Below are 16,026 nucleotides of genomic sequence, written 5' to 3'. Positions count from 1 at the left end.
CGCGTATTGGCATTTCAGCAAAAACTTCGCTGCGAATCGCTACATTTCAGATAAGTATTTGCCCATTTCGCTGTTATATCGGCCGTCAAAAAGCCCGCGCGCGCCAAAATTGTTTAATATAAATGTTGATAGTTAGTGAAATCCGGACCAGATTATAAGTAGCGTTTAAGAATTAGACTCCTGGATATATATCCTCTTATTCCATACCACACATGCCTATGTTTTTATTCATAAAATAAGCGAATTATTCTTCGAAAGTCAGCTTTCAAAACGCAGAAATTGCTTCGACGTGGTGTCGACTCTGTGTATATTTGTTGCTATTTGTTAGTATTGTAAATAGTGTTGTATCTTAAAAGGTTTTTCCCTCGGCACTTTTTTTGTAGTCTTAGTTTTTGAGTTTTACTGAGATAGTTAATTAGTGTTTCACTGAGGTACTTACTTATACGTTATAATATACGTGGATGAAAACTGGGTCTACTAAATCAAGGGTTGATCACATGTTGATGAAATGGGGGGTTGATGAAATGGGGGGTAATAGTTTTGCAGTGGGTCGGCGCTGATGAAGTGATTTTATTTTAAATCGGCGAAGGAATATTATTACAAGGTCATGTTAATTTATAACATAATTTTACTTTTTCCACAACATCGCGATATTGCCTCACTCATTTGAAATCGGAAAAGCTACGAAGATTCTTTCTTTTTTCAAGTTTTAAACCTATGTATGTGGAAGTTTTGTTTGCACGCTATAAAATATAAGTATATAAATGTGTCGTTGAATAGAGATATCTGCAGTTACATACTTCAATAAACTTGATATGTTGCATATAATTAACCATCAAATTATTTTGTTATCAGACTGGCACAAAGTGAAAACGTTGGCATTATTTGTGCCATCACACTCATGCAAAAGTAAACGACAAACAGCTGATATAACAGAACGTGAATCTCAATATGTAGGTACACGGCGAAACAAAGCCAGATTAACTGGCTCTGACGTCGTGTAAAAAGTAGCGGGTAGAATTCACGCGTATTGGGTTCGCCAAATAGTATATATTCTCTCATATATTTCGCCCCACAAACTTCACTTCTCTATTATAGTGCTGGATGTACGCTCTTGACGCTGTCGTCGTCTTTTGGGGAATGCGCGAAATGAATTGACAATATTGTTGCTATAGTGGTGTAGGTGTTGTTGCTGTTGATTTGGCGCCCCGATCATCTGTTTTGGCGCAATTATAACAACTGGTTAGTATTTTGATGCAGTTCACCTAAAAAGCAGTGATTTCCTTGATTTAAGCCAAACGTAGCTGCTTTGCTGTGTATGTGCTCATTTGTATGTACATAGGTATGGTTGTATGAATGTTTGGAAAATGATTTAGAAAAGATACATGCGAGTTGCAAATATGAATGAATTTTTTTGTGAAAGCATATTCATTTGAATATTCAATTATAAAGTTATGGTATATATGACAAGAAATCTAAATGTTTTTAATTTTTAGCTGTTTAACTTTTTCAGCAAGGGCGTGTGCGCGTTCAGCTATTCGACGGTAGTGTTTCAGGTTATATTGTCTATTTTTGTTATTCTTTGCCCCCAAATTTTCGGCGGCAAAGTTGAGGTTTTCGCGCCAGCTTTCCCGATTTTGGCGGTCGCGTTTGCATGCGAGGCATTACTCGCCGCGTGGATGCAGTTTGTTATTTTTGACATTTCATTGCGGTATCGTGGTTGTAAAGTGCGCGCGCAAGCCAGTAGCTAACTTTCGCGTGTCATATGCAAAAAGTAGCGCAAATGGAAAGTATTTATCGATGGGGTAACAGAAGCTTTATTATTTAATACAAAAATATGCCAAAAAGCTAATAATTTATGAGAAAAATTTTATAGAATACATATGCATATATACATACATATGTTAGATGTACATAGAATATATTCGTCGTTGTCGCTATAAAAAAAAAAATTAACTTCAATATTTACGCATGTTTGTTTATAAATTACGTTATTGCATTATTGTTACGTTTTTAATGTATGCAATTTTTATTTTTTTACTCTAGTGGTTTAATGCCATTAGTGTTGTGTAGAGATAGGATTTGATACTGACTGAATATATGTAGTTCATAATAGTAAACTTTCAAAATCAGTAACTACTTAGATTATTTATAATATAATAAAGTATTATCCTTTATCGGGTTTACGCAGTCAGAACGGACCGAGATTTTTTACTCGATCAAGGACTTTCAACTAGGCGACATTCCTAAAATTATATTACTACCTTCATCATTCCATCATTGCGTTTGTTTGTTATCATTAGTATTAGTTTTGTTTGGCTAGAATGCTGAATAATATAAATCGAAACCGACTAGAATTGACGATATTATCAGAACGTTGAAAACTCCGGATTAATCAGTTGAAAAAAAAAAAAATCGATTCACTTTTAACTGTTACTCATTATTAAAATAAACTTTGCCTGGTTTTAGGCGCATTTGGAATAAATTTACATATATTTACATTTATTCTTTTCTATTCCAAATGAGTTTAATGCTCCTCTGTATATGACTTATAGTATGAAATTGTAGAAATTAGATTTGTAAGTCATCTTCGATTTGCTACTTTTTTGCGCGCTATATTTGAGCTTTTTTGTTTGATTCCATTTGATAACATCTTACACCTTTCTAGTTTTTAACAATAATATTCGAAAGGTATGTAAAAATTGGAGTCAAACAAGACTTGCGAGATTTGCGAGGGCAAATATTGCAATGAACCTCTTGTGTTCCACTTTTGCCCAGAAGGATCCTGCAGCCGTAATGGTGTTGGTTGTTGACCAACGCTTGCTGCTCACGTAAATTTCATAGCAAGAACACAAGAAGACAGAGGAAACCGTTCCCATGACAGTCGGATCTACGTAACTGGAACGGACCTAAGAAACTACAAGGAGTAGATTCAGCGAATAGTCCAAGTCTACAGGGATGGAGTCGTAGTTATAGAGAATTTCGGGATTTCTCTTTTTAGGAGCATTAATGGACCCGGTTTGCTTGTGTCTAACAATAATCTTCGCAGCAATGCAGGTATCGGCTATACCCAAGGAGTGTTTGTAGAAACGAATTGATGCAAACATTAGTATTTTCCATAGTGCACTACAGATATAAATAAGAGCCGCTCTCTGAACATCTTCTAGTTGCTTAGCAAGTGTAGCAGCAGTATAAGGCAAACAATAACTTCCCCACTCTCTTCTCAATGTTAGGGCTGTATGATCGGGTAAGACTTAAGTACTCCTATGGACGGGAAAATCCGGAATTTATAGCTACAGTAAATTAAAAGTTGTTCAGTTGTATTTGTATGGAGGGCCTGTCCTCGTAGGCAGTATCTGGGAGTTTCCCTTTAACCATAAATACACCGTCATTGTCAAGTATTTTCTAAAGGTCAGTAATTACATAAGAATTGTTCCTTCATCTTGCTTACAAAAACAAAAAAAAATTTCTTATTTAAATTAAAGAAACTTTTAAATCTGCATAAAAGTATGTATTAATAAAAAATTACTTGTAACTTGTAAGTTTTTATAATTTGGTGTTCGAAAGTTTAAAGGGATTCAAGGAATGTTTTTTATATATCTGTTCAAAATTACAAAATTAATTATTAACACTAGAACTACGAACCGGTCAAAATGAGCGGCGGCATGATTTATTTATACCATTTCCTCTATATTCCCATTAAATATTTTACGATAATGTCATGATTTTTTTTAAATTTGTGTATAGAATAATATAGATTATTTTGTTCATACGCTTCTAATTTTAAGAAAAAGAGAGAGACCTTTTTAAAATAGGTATATGGTAAATCTTCGTAGTTTTAGTGTTAAAGTCTAAAATAATCTAAAAACTATATATCCGCTTTCTATTTTTATACCCTGAATAGGGTATTTTAAGTTTGCCACTCCCAAAGAAACTCTCTCTTTTGTTGTCTGCTGATATCGGACCACTATAGCATATACATACATACATTTCCTTTCATTAGACGAAATATCTTCAATAAATTTGGCATGGGTAATTATCTAAGGCAATAATGCAATCTCCGAAGAAATTGTCCAGATTGGATCACTATATAATACATCTGTCATACAAACGAACGATCAGAATCAAGGTCTTGTATTTTTTTGGAATCTTTTGTGTTTGTGAAGGATATAGCTTCGGTGCAGTTAACTTCTCCTAAACCTTCTAAAAGGATTCTTTACATCAACTCAATAGCAGTTGTAATTGTCGACAGCTACAAAACGATTGAAAAACGAAAACAACTCAATTAAAATTTTTTTTGGGGTTGAGCTGTTATTGTTAATACTAAATTGCAAAATTTATAAACGGTAATATCAGCATTAAATTATTTCGTATTATTGTCCTAGTATGGCAAACAAGATTATACATATGTACGCTTATGGACAAAATAATAGGTGTACACAGTTTTTATTTAGTAACTTTGAAGAATTTGCATTTAAAACAATTTTGTTTTAGACATATTAACGCTTTACTTTATTAAACTTAAATATGTCGAAAATCTTTCATTCCGAATTTTAAAGCTGAATTTTTTTTCAAAATAAGAAATATCATTGGTCAAAATAATAGGTGTTAAATATTTTTTTTCTAAATAAAATCAAAAAATTTAACTTATCCTTCTTTCGGTCCATGGGTTCCTGTATATATCCTCCGTGGTTTTTAATTAGTATTCCAATTCTATTCGGCATAAATTAAAGGTTTCAAATGGAGTAGCATCCCAAAGTTCCTTTGCATCCGTCACGATTCACCTTATTTTTAAAAGAAACGGCTGCCAATCTCCCCTTAAGGTCACTCTACAAGTTAACAAGAACAAATATATTTGTATGTACATACATATATGAATAAGATACCAAATATAATTTAATATATTATACATATAACACAAATTTGATTGTAATACTCTTCTTTGAATAATGCATGTTGATTTATAACGTACCATTTTTATACTCTCGCAACATGTTGCTACAGAGTATAATAGTTTTGTTCACCTAACGGTTGTTTGTATCACCTAAAACTAATCGAGTTAAATATAGGGTTATATATATGTAAATGATCAGGATGAAGACACGAGTTGAAATCCGGGTGACTGTCTGTCCATCCGTCCGTGCAAGCTGTAACTTGAGTAAAAATTGAGATATCTTTATGAAACTTGGTAGACATGTTTCTTGGTACCTTGAGACGGTTGGTATTGCAGATGGGCGTAATCGGACCACTGCCACGCCCACAAAACGCCATTAATCAAAAACAAATAAATTGCCATAACTAAGCTCCGCAATAAGATACAAGACTGTTATTTGGTACACAGGATCACATTAGGGAGGGGCGTTTTGTGGGCGTGGCAGTGGTCCGATTACGCCCATCTGCAATACCAACCGTCTCACGGTACCAAGAAACATGTCTACCAAGTTTCATAAAGATATCTCAATTTTTACTCAAGTTACAGCTTACACGGACGGACGGACAGACGGACGGACGGACAGACAGTCACCCGGATTTCAACTCGTCTCTTCATCCTGATCATTTATATATATATAACCATATATCTAACTCGATTAGTTTTAGGTGATACAATAACCGATAGGTGAACAAAACTATTATACTCTGTAGCAACAGGTTGCGAGAGTATGTTGGAAATATTGCATAAGGGTATTTAATAAAAAGTATCTTTTCACATTTTCGACATACTAATCATGCTTATAGCTACGTAAACAAGCTATTTTAGCCGCAAAAAATTTAGATGATGAAATTAATTTCAAAATACAAAAAACAGTACCTGGCAATGAAATAACATTCAAATCGATTGACACTGTTGTTGATACTGATAAAGTGGCCAATTAATAATTCTTGTAGAGTTTTTAAATTCACTGGTTTAACTGGAACCACCACATAATTTGCGATTGAAGATTGGCTCAACAACAATTTACCTTTAAAATTTTAATATCTCGAAATTGTGTAATGGCACGAGACTAGTCTTAAAAAAATCATGCACAATATCCCTGAAGCCTTTATTTTGAATGGAAAATATTCCTTCAGATTCCCCTATACCGTTTTAATGTTTACAATTTCGAATCCGCTTAGCATTTGTTATTACCCTTATTAAGGCACAAAATCGAGCAATGACAATTTGTGGCGGTGAACAAATGGATATATTAACATATATGTTATTAATTAAAACATTTTACATTTACAGGGAACCACAAAAACGGAAAAATCACGTATGCAAGAAATATGGTATTCTTTATTTCACTGTCATTGTTAAGCATGTATAATATTATAGAAATGCAAAGTTACGTGCTTTAAGGTTTTTAATTAAAGGCAGGCTAATAAAATTAACTGAATAATCGGTTGTATCAGAGATATGAGATATAGTTGTCCGATCTGGCCGATTCCGACAAATGATCAATAGAATATCAAAATGCACCTATGAATTAAATGTCATTCGAGTATACCATCGAAGAAATTTTTATAATCCCTAAAAGATAAACTTCGCCTTAAACATCGCTGGCTCGAAATCGGTTTTAGACCTGTAGTGTCTTAGGCAAAGTAGTTCAGAATGATCCGTAGAACATTTCCCGCGTACGCGATTTTATAGAAAAAAATCGACCCGCTCTAATATACATATATGTATGTATATGAACATAACTAGAGAAATACCTTCAGGTATTGGCAAAACTTTATAATAGGCAAGTAAGGAGGAGCTAAGTTCGAGTGTAACCGAACATTTTATACTTTCGCGATTTGCGTATTAAAAAATATTGAGTAAGAATTCAATATGCATTATTTGAAGTAACCGAATAGATTAAAATTAAATTTGGTTCTTATTAATTTATATTATTGACCAAGGCATAGACCAATTTCAATCATATCCGCGCCAAACTACATTATTTTTTAGGAAAAGTGTCCACTTAATTTCATTACAATATCTCACATATTGACCGATATAAAGGCTGACTTCGAAAACGTACTATTACAAAGTATGGATCCAGTTTGAGTGCAGTATTTATGCATCATCGGTGCGCACGTCATAAAACATTGCAAAATGATACGTTATATAATTTGCTGCAGGAATCTGCCTGCGCAATCCATTACAGTGGCGTCGCCAACCAACCCCACAGTGCGACAACCAACACCTCACCCCCAGGATTTACCCTTATACACCCGTGACAAACTCGACTACTATAATTTAACTGCAACGGACTCCAGAGTAAGATCGAGGAGATAGTTGCATTCATGAGCCGGGAACACGTATCGATAACTGTGGTCCAAGAAACCAAGATAAACAGGCGTTCTGATTTTCTGAGTTTTGCAGGTTTCAACGTTATTCGTAAGGATCGCAAGCTAGATAATGTTGGAGGTCTAGTCTTTATATTGTACAACACCGTTCAATATATATTCTTATCAATAGCGACATCGACCGCGGGGATACTATCTTTGCATGTCAAGGTATACTTATCCGGTCAGGTGATGTCGACCTCGAAATATTCAATATATATATCCCCCTGCTAGATGTTGCCCAACAGGATATCACCTAGGTATAGGTGCGCTACTTCGTGATGAAAACCGTTGGGTACTTGGCGACTTTAACGATCCTTGGCATTACTGCCTGTCAAACTATCTAAGGGGGATGGAGGTGGCAGAACAGATAGACGATTCGACATTCTGGACAATGAATGATGAAGCCCCCACCAGATATTACCATCGCTAGCGGTGGAAGGTGCTCTGATAAATAGCATAACCTGGCGACCTATGCTAACCCTCGCATAAGACCATCTGCCCATAATTATCGTTCGAGCAATCGTAACTTTATTAACTTAAACAAAGTAACTGGGTCGGCTTCGCAGAATTTACCGAGAGATCCTTCACCACACTACCCATTTCTACGCACGTAATCGTCGGTGAGCGTCGATTTCGCAAGGTGATCGCTGCTGCTACCGCCCGCTTCATCCCGGCTGGAAGAATCGCGGAACTCCGTTTAAGCTAACGTGCGCGACACCTTACACGATGCTGATCCCTGCGATCCCCGAATAAGGGATATCAACTTAGAGATTCGGCACATGGTACACCAGCATAAGCGTACAAAATGGGTAGGGCATTTGAAGTCTTGTAGATTTAGATTGTAGTAAGCTTTGGACTACAGTCAAGGCCTTTTCAAACCGTTGAGGTTCGGAGTGTTATCAAAATCATCTTAATCCATTGGCCAGATGGAATAAACATGCTGATGCTAAAGCACTTAGGCTCGACGGCAGTTAGCTTTTTAACCAAGATCCTCAAACTGTCGCTGACCACACTTCAAATACCTGATGTGAAAGTCGGAAGAATGGTCCCACTACCGAAACCTGGGAAACCGGTCAACGGAGAGTCTTATCGCCCGATAACTCTCCTTTCCCCAGTAGTGAAGGCACTTGAGGCCTTGCTACTCCCCACGTTCACTCACCACCTGGGCCTAGCAGATCACCAGCATAGCTTTCACACAATGCACAGCATCACCAATGTACTTAGCGTCACAAACGCCCGGATAATTCATGGCATAAACCAAAAGCAACCCTGTGAGTGGATGATTCTCCTATACAATTCTACTTGAGGACATTGAACCATCCACGCTCTCTCCAGGGTTGAGGAGGTGAACTAAGAACTACCTGTGCGGTCGGCATTCATCCGTACTGTTTCGACTTCAAACAAAGAAGAATTAAACAGGGGGTTCCGCAGGGAGGTGTCCACCCCCCGTTACTGTTTCATTTATTAATTTCGAAACTCCCTCAATCACCAGAGGGAATTTCCCTCACCTCGTACGCTGATGATTGCACGATATTGACGTCGGGCCATGGAATCGATGATGAACACATGGACGCAAGCAAACGGCTATCTCTCCGACCTTTCTTGCTTCTTCTCTGCAAGGAACTTAACACTCTCCTTCACAAAATCCACAGCGACCATATTTACTAATTCGACGAAGGAGTATAGACTGGATCTAAACATTACAGTCCATGACATTAAAATTCCGACAGTCAATAATCAAGTTGGCAACATACAAGACTACACCGCACCGATATGGTCGCCTGGATGTAGTTAAACGCAGACGAAGAAGCGTCAGAACACTGCACTCCGGACCAGCACGGGATGTCTCTTGATGTCTTCGGTCGGACACTTGCATAGTGAGGCCCGCATACTTCCGGTTAAGGACCATAACGAGTTCCTCTCCAAGTAGTTTCTTCTGGGATGCTTCCGCAGAAACCATACCTGCAGTCGTCTGCTTGAAGCGGAACCGCCTCCTAGGAACATCAAGAGATCATTCCTTGACTACACCAACGACATCGAACAGTTCGCCGACCAGACTTCGGACGCAACAAATTTCAGATATGCACTGATCGCCATTCACAGTGAAGCGATTAATACCTTCACCGACTCCCTCTTAGTGAATGGCGCACTTGAAGTCAAACCACCACCCATTGAACACGAAGTTGCCACGAGAATCTAAAGTGACCCTTGCGCAACTTCGTTCTGGTACTGTAGCAGGTTAAATCCCCCTGCGGGTAGGGGTAAGAATTTACCCGCGGTAAGGCATGCCTGTCGTAAAAGGCGACTAAAAGCCAAACGCACTATGACTGTTATTTTATTTTGCCCAGAAATATCAGCATAGTAAATGATGTCAAAAATAGTGCTATAATACTCAGCTTGAACTGATATTATAGACTTTAAATGAGATTCCAAATAAAAAGACATTTGAAGTTCAAGCGACAAATGTTACCAGTCATTGAGTAAGGTGGAGCTCAACTGGCAGTAACCACACTCGGTTCGGCTACACAGTCTTACCGGAGACTCAACTCTGGTACCACGGGGAGCAGAATGCCCTTGGACTTCGGTTCAATCTGCTCATTGGGTGCGGCCCTTTGGGGAGTGTCGTGGTGGCTGTGGTTTAAACCTAAATGCTGGAAAAACTGATTTTCAGTTCAAAAAAGAAGTTGCACAAGCAACTAGGTTCCGTACCCGAAAACGGAAGAGATTTTAGGTCGGCCTCGAATCCTACCAAGATGGTCAGTGTGCCCCTACACACTGGCCACTGGTAACCAAATTAATACTTGCAAAAAGCTCGTATTATTTGGGGCGCTTATCAACGCATTGTTTTGATACGTTGTGCTTTGGAGCACCGTCAGGAAAGGCCGTCGACGGTAGGTACTCACGTAAAACACACCGGACGTTGTAGCAGGTTAAACTCCTACTTATCTAGAATCGACCCCGACATATCAAATATATGTCCAGCATGCAATGAGTCCCCGAATGACACTAATCACATCTTTGCATGCCCAACGAACTCCACTCATCTAACACCTTTCTTCCTATGGTCCGACCCCGTCGAAACAGCACGTTTCTTGGGCCTACCGTTAGATGACTTTGACGACAATCAACCTGAACCTCACCATCCAAGCGGGGATTCGATAACCGCTACAACAACAACTACCGGGGTTTTGCGTTTCAAAACATGATTTGCATCATCTCAAATATTTCGGATGCAACACAGAACATTATACAATTCTTTGTTCGTATGCATTGCAATTGACGTTTTGAAGTCAGCCAAACGCTTTAAAGTCAGACGGAAAGCCAATGTGGGTGGAGTAAGATCTGGACTGATTGCATTAACTTTTGACATATACTCGGAAGCATGTTTTCGATTTAGGAAGATAATTCATATAAAATAAGGCAACTTGTTTTATGAGAGCTAATTACCTCATGTGGAGCGATTTCACATATGTCCGACATTAAATTAATCCAGCGTTATACGTTCACTTAATGTTGCTAAGATATCTTACGTATTGACCGACATATACCGTATAAAACCAACCGAATGTTTGAAATTATTATATTGGCTATACGGGGGCTATGGGTAGTATTACCCGATTTTATCCAATTTTGGCATTACGACATATCCTTTTCAAAACATGCCCTCTGAGGTTCATTAATAAAAATAATTCATTAGAAGTTGGAAAATATTTATATGAGGTTTATAGGGACTATGGGCAGTATTGACCCGATGACTTGAAGACATATTGTTACCAGAAAAATTCATTAACATAACCACATATTGACCAATAATATGATATAAAGTCGACTGGATATTTTAAAATCCTTATATTAAGTATGGTATATGGTGGCTATAGGAACAAATGACCCGATTTTACCCATTTTTAGCATCAGGACGTTGTCTAACTTGCATTGTTTATCTTAAATATTAACCACTATTTTCAATAAAAAGTCAGCCACTGGTCCACATATTCGGTAACTGGGGGTCTTGGTAAGTTATGGTCAGATTTCAACAATTTTGAGACGTAAGATGTCGTATCTTAAGGGCAATATTTGTATTAAGTTTTCTAACGATAAGTTCATGGGTTTTTTATTTGTTACCGTAAAATTAAGGAAATAGATGGAATTTAAGTTTTTATTATATGGAAAGTGAGGAGTAGGTGTGAATATAATCCGATTTCACCCATTTTCATACTGTCAAAGAAGGTGCCAAAAAGATTTGTCTTGAGCAAGTTTGGTTGAAATACCTATCATAGTTTGTGAGATATGTACATTAAACCTATTAGGGATCGGAGTCATTCACCCTTTTTAAAAATGTTCAGCCCCCAAATAATCCATACTACTGCAAATCTTTGTATGGAATTAGACTTTTCTATCATGATTTGGAGCTTAGTTATAGGGTTGCATAGGTTTTCATTTAATGCCATCTTGTAGGCGTGGCAATAGTCCGATTACTGCCATCTGCAATACCAAGCTCACTTGGGTGCCAAAGAACATGTGTAGCAACGACAAATGGACAGGCAGTCACCCGGATCCTGATTATTTATATATATATCCATCTCGATTAGTTTTAGGTAATACAAACCACCGTTAGGTGAACAAAACTAATATACTATGTATACTTACATAGCAGATAGCAGTTGTATTCAGAAAGGAAGTCAATACAAGATTTGCTGTCTGACCTGACAATTGCGATGCTCTTTGCCTATAGTTTTAAAATTATGCATAACAGAAAGGACACTTGTAACTAACTTAATTTTACATTCTTTCTCTTAATTTAGATATAATTTGGTTAAACAATAATGTTTTTCAAATTGTGAAACTGATTGCTAACGCACAGTTACAATTTTAATATGCTATTATTCTATTGCAAATATTCATCAAAAGAGCGCAAATGCAATCGGGGAAAGAATTTCAAAATAAAAACGAATGCCGAATTGCGTAGTAGTAAACTATACGAACATAAAAGTACTTAGTTTTTCCTAGCCGCCCTCTCGCTTACAAACTACTAGTTTAAGTGACGAAAATCCTTTGTGTGTGAACGCAGTCTAACGGAACGATTAAATACTTGTTCTATTAAGCCTGCCATCTCGTCAGTTCTTATTGAGGCTATATCTCTGTTATACATATATACCCAGCAGTGAATCGACGTGTTTCAGGATAAACCAAAGGACTAAAAGTGCTATCACCATACAATGTATTTAGTTTTTTCACTCACAGCTTAGGAAATAGTGAGTATCATCGGACGAGTACAAATTATATTTCTACAGTCGAAAAACGAAATAACTATTTGGTGGAATTTATTTTGAGTGTTTATCTATACAATAATTAATGAAACGATTTACTGAAATGCTCAATTGCTTACTTTGTTTGCTGGTTAAATAGCGAGATTAAGTTGCAAATTAACTCACAATCGTCACTGCTGTCCGCATTTGCTCTTTTATTGTTTATTCAACTCGATCAATTCAGAAGTTTTGAAGTAATTCTTAATGTATTATTGACTGACCATGGCATCGTTTTCATTTTCATTAAAGATTTGAGTTTTTTCTATAATGCAACATCCTACGTGTTTTTCCAAGAATTCTTCAGTTAGAAAAATGTTTTGAGAAATACGTCCATAAAATATACAACCACCAAGCAACTTAGGATACATACTTAGTGTGCGCTTACACGAAGATCTTTGTTGCCAAACTTGTATTTTGTTGGCAAGAGGGCGACAAGGAAAGTCGAAGGGCTACGAAATGCTCGGGATCGGGTGGCACGCTGTGTGTTCTTGTTCGTAACAGTTCTCTGCTACGCAATTCGACAATCCTTTTCAATTTGAAATTCTTTCTATCCCTCGTTATGATCAACAAAAATTTTAGTGTGTAAACCCATATTTTCATGCATACCATATTTGTGTACATTTTTTTGGTCTGTTTGTGTAAAATTATCCTCAATGCCCTCAATTCATATCTTTATGTACATACATAGCTATATTGGTATGAAAATATGTATATAATCATATTTAGATATTCACTTGTGTGTGCAGTTTAGTCTAGAGACATGAATTTCAGGTAACTTTTGAAGTGTCGTCAAAAAAATGCAATTCATATTTTACTATCGATTTTTCTATAAAAAAAAGTTACAAATTTTTCTATAACAAGTAAGAAAGGGCTAAGTTCGGATGTAACCGAACATTTTATACTCTCGCAAAGTCAAATGGTATACTCGTTTGAGATTTCTTTGTGGATTAGGCACTGGGGTCCACATATTTAGTACTTAGGGGCTTGAACAGTTTTGGTTCGATTTAGAAAATTTTTGGTCACAAGGTGGCATACTTTAAACGTATTATTCACGCAAAGTTTTATCCCGATATAATCATTGTTGCTTGATATGCATAGTGAAAAGTGGAAGAATTAGATGGAATTGAAAATGGAGTTATATGGGAAATAGGCGTGGTTGTAGTCCGATTTCGCCCATTATAACATAGAAATATGAAAAGAACGTTACGTTACGTTACGTTAAATTTGGTTGAAATCGGTTAAGCAGAACTCAAGATATGGGTTTTCACCTAAAAGTGGGCTGTGCCACGCCCACTGTCTAATTTTGAACGCGGTTCCTATAAAGTCATCTCATACCATCCCAGAGATAAAATTTAATGTCTCTGGCGTGTTTAGTGCTTGATTTATCGCGCTTTTAGTAGTTTTAACAGTACCGTTATATGGGGAGTGCGCGGCGTTGCCACCCGATTTCAACTATTTTCACACTGTAGGTAGAGGGTCTAAAACCATTTGCTTATAGTGAATTTTGTTATTATAGCATTAGCGGTTTAGGAGATATGCACATTAAACCTATTAGAGGCGGGACCACGCCCACTTAAAAAAAAAATTAACTGCAGATGCCCCTCCCTAATGTGATCCTGTGTACCAAATAACAGTCTTGTATCTTATTGCGGAGCTTAGTTATGGCAATTTATTTGTTTTTGATTAATGGCGTTTTGTGGGCGTGGCAGTGGTCCGATTACGCCCATCTACAATACCAACCGTCTCACGGTACCAAGAAACATGTCTACCAAGTTTCATAAAGATATCTCAATTTTTACTCAAGTTAGAGCTTGCACGGACGGACAGACGGACGGACGGACAGACAGTCACCAGGATTTCAACTCGTCTCTTCATCCTGATCATTTATATATATATAACCCTATATCTAACTCGATTAGTTTTAGGTGATAAAAACAACCGTTAGGTGAAAAAAAATATTATACTCTGTAGCAACAGGTTGCGAGAGTATAAAAAAAATGTTACAAATTAGCAGCTGATAAAGTAGAGGGTCTAAAAAAATTGGCACGTGACCACACCCACGATTTGAACCCTCCTAGCGATCTGAATCTAAAAAAAAAATTATTAATGTAGAATAATGTTGCAATGATCGGAACTGCGGAAAAGTTTGAATGTTTTTTTTTCACGAAATAGCGACTGCCTAAAAAAAAAACGATTTTTGTACCACTTTTTTAACTATATCGAATTTTAAAAAGTAAAAAGTTTAAATTTATTAGTGCAGACATAGACTAGTCTATGAAGAAGACAGAAGCAGAACCCAATAAATCGTGGGTATCGTTTTGAAAAAGACAGTTTCTACAAAAACGCTTTTAAAGTTTCATTCCCGGCTGAACCAGTTTTGATGCCGGGTCAGCAAAATACCAATATCTCCGAAAATAATTTGAATATTGGAAAATCGTCTTGTATCCATATTCTTGAATAGTGACTTTGGAAATATAAACAAAAATCGATTTTTTTTATTTCTAGACTAGAATAGTAAGCTAAGTGCATACAGGATATAATTACATATACAATTAAATGTAAATACATCCACATACACATATTAAAGCAATACTAATCGACAAATGGGGTAGTAAGAGAAAACAAAATCCAAATTAAATATAGGTATATGTAAATATGAGAAGTACTACTGATATGAACATTACCTAAAGTTTGATTCCAATTTAGGCCTTTAGACCGAAAAAACAAATAAATTAACAGATTTATTTATGCTTTAAAACTAATATGTGATTGTATTTAATTTATCTAATTCTTAGTTTCGCAGATTATTCCATTTTATTTGTGCAAAATATATTTTTTAGTGCAACTTAATAAGAGTTTTGTATGAAAATAGTTAATATAAAACTTACGGGCCACAACCTTCCGGCTCCTTTAGAAGTTACTGTCAATTGTCATTCAAAAGCCATGAATCAAACATGATCATCTCGTGCACTTCATTTTCTTTATTAATTATTCCAACATAATTTGCGGATTGGCTAAGTTGGAATTCATCAGCTGTCGGAATTAACTGCCTTCATCAACATACATATGCCTTACAGGTGCACGTTACAGCCATGTTCATCTCATCCTACGAATTTGAATTGATTAAAAAGTTAAGGCTTTCATCAATAAAAATATTATCCTTTTGTAACTGTTATTTGCTATGTACATACTTGTACATACATATGCTTGTACTATATGCATAGTAGACACAATGGTATATAAATTAATATAATTTAATAATAATTTTTAAAGGATCAACATGGGTCCTATCATCAATATATTTTTTAAATAGGAATAATTGCGAAAGATAACGTGACATATGGCTACAAAATTTAATGACATTCTGTCTATCGCAATTCAGCAGTCACATAATCAGTATTAACTTGTA

General features: G+C 36.4%; 1 protein-coding gene across 5 annotated transcripts in view; it reads left to right on the top strand.

The window, feature by feature from the left end:
• CycE (cyclin E) overlaps positions 1-16,026 on the top strand; it is a 35,028-nt gene that overhangs the window by 7,579 nt on the left and 11,423 nt on the right. The window contains exon 2 of one of the 5 annotated variants that reach the window (XM_036364898.2): positions 1,099-1,242. The exons of the other annotated variants lie outside the window; for them this stretch is intronic. The gene's annotated coding sequence lies outside the window, so the exon portion shown is untranslated. The remainder of the gene's footprint in view (positions 1-1,098; positions 1,243-16,026) is intronic. 5 annotated transcript variants of the gene reach the window in all.

This window comes from Bactrocera oleae, chromosome 3 (assembly GCF_042242935.1).
Source record: "Bactrocera oleae isolate idBacOlea1 chromosome 3, idBacOlea1, whole genome shotgun sequence".
In the NCBI taxonomy this organism is placed as follows: domain Eukaryota; kingdom Metazoa; phylum Arthropoda; class Insecta; order Diptera; family Tephritidae; genus Bactrocera; species Bactrocera oleae.
Note: the sequence above shows the minus strand (reverse complement) of the source record. Positions and strands in the feature narration are given on the sequence as shown.